Source organism: Hemicordylus capensis, chromosome 1 (genome assembly GCF_027244095.1).
Source record: "Hemicordylus capensis ecotype Gifberg chromosome 1, rHemCap1.1.pri, whole genome shotgun sequence".
In the NCBI taxonomy this organism is placed as follows: domain Eukaryota; kingdom Metazoa; phylum Chordata; class Lepidosauria; order Squamata; family Cordylidae; genus Hemicordylus; species Hemicordylus capensis.
In genome coordinates, this window is record NC_069657.1 from 449,966,276 (window position 1) to 449,973,757 (window position 7,482).

General features: G+C 44.5%; 1 long non-coding RNA gene across 1 annotated transcript; it reads left to right on the plus strand.

The window, feature by feature from the left end:
• The first annotated feature begins 3,378 nt into the window (after window positions 1-3,378).
• On the plus strand, window positions 3,379-5,049 carry LOC128324118 (uncharacterized). Its single transcript, XR_008306654.1, has 3 exons — window positions 3,379-3,491; window positions 4,553-4,697; window positions 5,002-5,049. It is a non-coding gene; the product is annotated as an uncharacterized LOC128324118 (long non-coding RNA).
• Window positions 5,050-7,482: the final 2,433 nt, after the last annotated feature.

A 7,482-nucleotide genomic window follows, 5' to 3' on the forward strand; every position in this document is an offset into this window, starting at 1 on the left:
AGAATGCTCTGTGCCACCGTCAGGAACATAACTTTGAGTGGCACTGAAAAAGTCTTAGAAGAGAATACTCTCCAATGCATCTAATAGAATGGATAGAATAATTCTCCAAAAGATTGTCTTCAATTCTAATTAATGCATTGGCGAATGTTCTTTCCAATTTTCTTCCCTTAACAGGAGGCAGGTCTAGAAGAACTCCAAAGCCCCTTCCAGCTCAAAAATCCTATCACTTTGTGCTCCATATGGCAAGCAATGTGAAGCCAAAGATTTAAGGAATAGCCTTGCATGTTCCGAGTGACAAGCGGGTTGATTGATACTCACAGTGGTCTTGTATATGGAGGGGACCACTGTGCTACATCTGCCCTCTGTATACAGAAGCCACAGAACCACTGCATGGCCAGCGACAAAATGGAGGGCACACCTATGCCTGGATTAGGAATCAGGACACACGTGCACTGTCCATTGCTTAGCTGACTTATACAACACTGAAGGGTTCTATAGTTATCTCCTCATTCAAGGAAAGAAGCCATGGAACCCCCACCCACCCACCCACTGCTGCATAAACTGGCTACTGAAAGTCAGGGCAGAGGCAAGCAGTGGGGGTGAGGACTGGCGGGGGCAGGAGGAGATGCAGCAGTAGCAGAAGTGGTAGCAGTAGCTAAGAAAATAGAGGGGTCATAAAAAGAGGCACTTCAGAAAAAATAAAGGGGAGGCAATGTTCATTTATAGTAGGGATGTGCATGAATCAATTTTTTAGGTTCAATTTGGACCCAAACTGAATCACCCCACATTTGCTTGGGGTCTGAATCTACCCCCCCAAAAAAAATCACCCCAGATTTGATTTGTACCTGAATTTTTCAAATCTGAATCCAATCAGTTTCTGGCCAAAAAACGGGGTTCCAGGGGCAAAAGAGTGTGGTGGGTGGTATTGCCCAATGAGTGGAAGCTACCACTCGAATTCCAGAGAAATTAGGCTAAGGGGTGATTATATATACATACATACACACACACACATCTTTAAGCTATTCCCCATAGGGAATGATGGGGATTTCATCAGCCTTAGTTATAACTCCACGGTGGTGAGGGGGGAGTGGATTCTCTGGTTTCCTACCAGATGATCTACCCTCAGAAAAACACCTCAGACATGGAAAACAACAAAACACAGTGCCCCATGGGCTTGTCATTTTGGGGGGTGGTTGGCACTGTATATGCACTACACCACAACCTGCTCTGGGACACCCTGGTGCCCCACAAGTGGAGTTATGGGACTGCTTGAATTCCCCATTATTCCCTATGGGGAGAAAGCTTAAAGATGTACAAACTTCGGGGGGGGATTTAAAAATCACCCCTTTCACCAATGTATTTGAAATCTGGGTGGTAGCAGGCACCCACTGGGGCACCACCACCTGACCCATTCTTCTGTCCCCCAAACCCCATCTCTTCCCCAAATATTCCACAAAGACATGCCAACTACATTTTAAAAAAAAAAATCACCTCTTTGTCCCATTTCTTTGAAATCTGAGTGGTAGCTTCCTTGTACCAATTGGGGGATACCACCCACCACAACCCACTCTGGGCCACTCCGGTGCCCCCCATATGGAGCTATAAGGCTGCTGAAATCCCTATTGTTCCCTGTGGGAAAAAGCTTAAAGATGCACCAACTTCAAAAAAAAAATTAAATATCACACCTTTGCTCAATTCCTTTGAAATTTGGGTGGTAGCTTCCACCCATTGGGCACTACCACCCAACCCACTTTGGTCACAAAATGGAGATCTGAATCTCTGAATTTTTCTGGTCCAAATCTGAGGTGATTTCATTTGTACCAGAATCTGGGCAATTGAGGACAGAGGTGATTTGTTCTGTCTACAAATCACCTGAATCAGCCAGATTTGGGTACAAATTGTTTTGTACCTGAATTGATTTCCACATCCCTAATTTATAGAGCACAGGCACTTGCTGACCTTTCTATGTCCCTGAATGGAGGGCACGGCTATGGAGATTGTCATCATCAGGGAATGCACCTTTTTTGCAAATCAATTACCAGTTTAGCACCAGGAATTAGCGTCTCTCAGCAGGGATTCTGTTAATTTTATCAAGAGAGTTTTATCTTATTCTCTTAAGGAACAAGTGTCATGTACATGTTACAGTACCATAACAATATAAGACTATACAATAGATATACATTTATTATATAAGTGTTCAAATGCAAAGGGAAAGTACATTATGCATTACATTACATGACTTTCAAAAATAAACATTTTAAGAAAACTGCACCTCCCTGAACCTTCCTGTTAGTCTTTACCTCTTTCTTTTTGTGATGCTGTTTCTCAATCCCTTCATTTCTCTTGCATTCTTTCTTACATACCAAATTTTCTATCTTTAATAGATGGAAGCCTTACAGAAGCCTTGCAGGAAGACACCTTAACATCTGCTTCTCAGAGATGGCTGCTGCCCATTGGTGAGAGCCTGTGTTGCGGTCATCTGCTGCAAGGGTGAGGGCCAGGTGGTATTATTTTGGCTTCTGCTGTGTTTAGGTCCAGGGTGTTTCAGATGTGTCTTGGTTTGTCTGGGATGGGGAGGCAGGGGGCATGTCCCCTGACAATTCAGTGGCTATTCCGGTGGTGGTAGGGAATAGAAGAAGTAAAGTTGGCAGGTCAGTGAGTCATTACAGAGGATGGGAACTCAGAAATCTATTAGCTGTTTCCCCTTCTGGCTGTCCTGCCACCTCTTTGACCTTGGGGAACAGTGCCAACCTCCCATAGACCCTCACCTTGCTCCGCTGTAATGCCAGGTCTGTCCAGAATAAGTCTGAAACCATCCATGATTTGATTCTGGATGAAAGGGCAGACCTGATATGTATTACAGAGACTTGGTTGTGGGAGGCTGGTGGCCCAGTTTGGTCCCGACTTCTCCCTCCAAGAACTCTGTTGAAGTGCAGGTGCTGGGATGTGGGTGGGGAGGTGGAGTAGCTGTGGTCTAAAAGAATAACCTCTCCCTGACCAGGATCCCTGTTGAAGTATCTGACCAAATTGAATGTGTGTACCTAAGTTTGGGGACCAGCGATAGACTGGGACTTCTGTTGGTGTAACAATTGCCCAGCTCTCTAACTGAGCTGATGGACTTGGTCTCGGGTTTGGTGTTCAAGTCTCCCAGGCTTGTGGTGTGGGGGGACTTCAATGTCCACTTTGGGACCAATTTGTCCTGGGCAGCTCAGGAGTTCATAGCGGCCATGACAACTATGGACTATGTTGTAAACTTTGCCCAGAAACTGCAGTTAGTTCAGAGTGCGGCTGCCAGATTGGTCTTTGGGTCATCTCGGAGAGACCATATCACTCCTTTCTTAAAATAGCTATACTGGCTGCCGGTAAGTTTCCAGGCAGAGTACAAGGTTTCGGTTATAACCTATAAAGCCCTAAACAGCTTGGGCCCTGGGTATTTAAGAGAATATCTTCTTCAATATGAACCTCACCGCCCATTGAGATCATCTGGAGAGGTTAGTCTGCAGTTGCCACCGGCTTGTCTGGTAGCTACGTGGGGACGGACCTTCTCCATTGCTGCGCTGAGGCTTTGGAACACACTTCCTGCTGAAATAAGAGCCTCCCCATCTCTTACAACTTTTTAAAGGGCAGTCAAGACTCATTTGTTCACTCAGGCTTTTAATTAGATACTGTTTTAATTAATTGTGTTTTAATAGTTTTAACTTTTAATTTTAATTGTTGAAATGTTTTAATCATTTATTGACTGTTTTAATTGTTTTGTAAACCGCCCAGAGAACTTGTGTTTTGAGCGGTATAGAAATGTATTAGATAGATAGATAGATAGATAGATAGATAGATAGATAGATAGATAGATAGATAGATAGATAGATAGAACTGCATCAGTAAATTCTCAACCACAGATATTCTCAAAGACAGCCAAAGTTTGAATCCATAAAATCTTATTGCTTCAGGGCACAAAGATCGTTCTTCCAAAGGTTAAACCTGTCCTCTTTTACATATGAATGGAAGCTGATTATTACCATCAATTTCCAGCTAAGCACCAGGAATTAATGAGGTCATTCACACATCAAAAACTGTTCTACCTGGGTTTGGGAGCTGTGCGTACTCCCAATTTTTGGTTGGTTGTGTGGAACCAAGGTAGGAGGAAAACCTGGGTAGCTTTTCTTCCTATCTTGCTTCCACACAATCACTCCTACCCAGGTTTTCCTGACCTCTCTTCCACACAACCAAAAATTGGGAGCACACACAGTTCCCAATCCCAAGTAGAGCACAGTTTTGATGGTGTGAATGACCTCAGTGTCTCTCAGAGGGGGAGGTAAAGTCATGCCTTCTCTGAAAAAGGTAGTTTGTTTTGAGGTAGGGAAGTAAGGATACTTTTTTACTAATCCATTTGATTTTTTATTTATCTGAGCATGGAATTGGCCCAAGGCTACATGGTTATCTTAATGACTGAGAAGGAGAATTGGACAGGGGTCCCCCCGCCCACTGCTCAGTTATTCAAACTGATTGGTACCTTATGACTCTAAAATTCTATTATTTCCTTGTGGGTCCCCAGCCACAGCTGGACTCCAATGCCCATCACCCTATCGTCCATCACAGCAGGGCATGATGGGAGCCACAACTGGGGACCCAAGTCTGAGAACCCCTATCTTCTGGAATTTAAAAGCTGTTGAAATAAAACTCCTCCAGATTCCCATGAGGTAAGATTTTATTACAAAACTGGAGCAGAGGTCTCAAGGCACACAGCCATAGCAAGCTAGTTAAAAGTTGTCACCGATCAAAACTGACTGCACTTTAAGCTATCCAAATTCTTTGGTTAATATATGGGCATTTCACAGGGCCAACGGAAGGGCATTGCAATGTTTGCATATTACTGTGTGGCAAGAGAGGAGTAATGAACTCTTTCCAAATGCCCATTAAAGATCAGAGTGTTCTCAAATCTCACCATGTTGTAATTCTCTGCAAAATGTAATAAATACAGACACTCCATGGCCCTTTTAACAGAAGCTCTGCCTGGTTTCAAAACCTCTTCTCCAGCTCCCCAAAGAAACAGGACTACACCACACTTCAGTCATGAAGATCCTCTTCCTTCTCTTTGCAGTCCTCTTACTCTTCTTTCAATCCGTTCCAGGTAAATATTGCTACAAAGGAATAGGCAAGATCAGGTATAAAGTAAGGCAAAGGGTGTCAGAATGTATGATACTATATGATCTTTATCTAGCTCAGTATTGTCTACACAGACTGGCAGTGGCTTCTCCAAGGTTGCAGGCAGGAGTCCCTCTCAGCCCTATCTTGGAGATGTCAGGGAGGGAACTTGGAGCCTTCCGCACGCAAGCATACAGATGCTCTTCCCAGAGTGGCCCCATCCGCTAAGGGGAATATGTTACAGGGCTCCTTCTCAAATGCAAACCAGGGCAGACCCTGCGTAGCAATGGGGACAATTCATGCTTGCTACCAGAAGACCAGCTCTCCTCCCATATCTTTGTGGAACCTCTATGTTTGTCCATGCACTTTCCCAAAAGTGATCAATGGACTCCTAAGATATCAAAATTTTCTTGAATGAATTATTGCCTCTCATTATCAAATAATGCATGATACTCCCCATGCCTGTATCACCCCTCATTTTTTCTTACTTGTGACATTGCTCACTCTTTCTTCCCCTGTGACAGGAAATGCTCAACCTGCAGCTGATACCATGGAATGTAAGATTACAAACAGGGGCTTCTGTAAGTGGGAGAGATGCCCTAGAGGGACTGAGCCTACCGGGGGAACATGCCAAAATGGATATCTGATCTGCTGTAAACGGTAATGCAAACAATTACAGTGTTTCGTGTGTGTGTGTGTGTGTGTGTGTGTGTGTGTGTGTGTGTGTAGAAGCAGTAATGAGGTGATGTCACTGGATGACAGACTTAGATTACATAATTAATAAAGTCTGGTTCTCTGTCCTGAAATGGATCTGGCATATATCTGAACAGTGAAATGCCTACCATGATGATGATGATGATGATGATGATGATGATGATGATGATTTTACATTTTATATCCCGCTCTTCCTCCAAGGAGCCCAGAGCAGTGTACTACATGCTTAGGTTTCTCCTCACAACAACCCTGTGAAGGAGGTTAGGCTGAGAGAGAAATGTCTGGCTCAGAGTCACCCAACAAGTCTTATGGCTGAATGGGGATTTGAACCCGGGTCTCCCCGGTCCTAGTCCAGCACTCTAACCACTACATCATGCTGGCTCTCACATGATTATGATGATGGTGATGATGGTGATAATTAATAATAAGTGTGTGTGTGTGTGTGTGTGTGTGTGTGTGTGTGTGTGTGTGTGTACCAGAGCCTCTGGATGGGGCGGTTTATAAATGTAATAAATAAATAATAAATAATAATAATAAGGTGGTGATTCTCTTATATTTAGCAGGGAGAAAGGAACTGGTCTTATCCAGCCCCAACACAGCATCCCTCCGGTGGATGTTGCTGGGAACTAGTATCTTGTTTTTCTTTTCAAATTGTGAACTTTTTTGCGAACCGTCTTATTTAAGGTTTATTTAATAAGGGAGCCATATTATTTATTATTATCATTTCTACATGAACGACTTTGTGAACTTTTATTAGTAGCTTTTGATGGGGAGACGAGGGTGTCTCCCCTGATAATGGGGCAGCTATTCCAGTGGTGGTGGGGAACAGAAGAAGTGTTGACAGGTCAGCAGGCCATTGTAGGGGAGGGGAAATCAGAAACTTAATTGTTGTTACCCCTTCTGGCTGTCTTGCCAGTTTTTTGACCTTGGAAAGGAATGCCACCCACCCACAAAGCCTTGTCTTGCTCCTTTAGAATCCCAGGTTGGTCCAGAATAAACCTGAAATCATCCATGATCTGATTCTGGATGAAGGGGTCAATTTCGTATGTATTACAGAGACTTGGTTGGGGGAGACTGGTGGCCCAATCTGGTCTCAGCTTCTCCTTCCAGGGTACTCTGTTGAGGAGCAGGTGAGGGGATGTGGGCGGTGAGGTGGAGTGGCTGTGGTCTATAAGAACAGTATCTCCCTAGCCAGGATCCCTGTCAAAGTGTCTGACCATATTGAATGTGTGTACCTAAGCTTGGGGACCAGGGACTGGGACTTCTGTTGCTGTACTGATTGCTTCACTGCCCGATGGAGTCCCTAACTGAGCTAATGGACTTGGTCTCAGGCCTGGTGTTGGAGTCTCCCAGGCTTGTGGTGTTGGTGGACTTCAATGTCCACTTTGGGTTCAATCTGTCCAGGATGGCTCAGGAGTTCATAGCAGCCATGACAACTATGACCCTATCCCAGGTGGTGTCGGGACTGACACATATTGCTGGTCACATGGTTGATCTGGAGTTTCACTCTGGTCAGGGTGAATCCTGCCTTGGATCCCTCATAGTTAAGCAATTACAGGCCTGTCTCCAACCTTCCATGGCTGGGCGAGGTGATTGAGAAAGTGATCACCACCCAGCTCCAGGTGG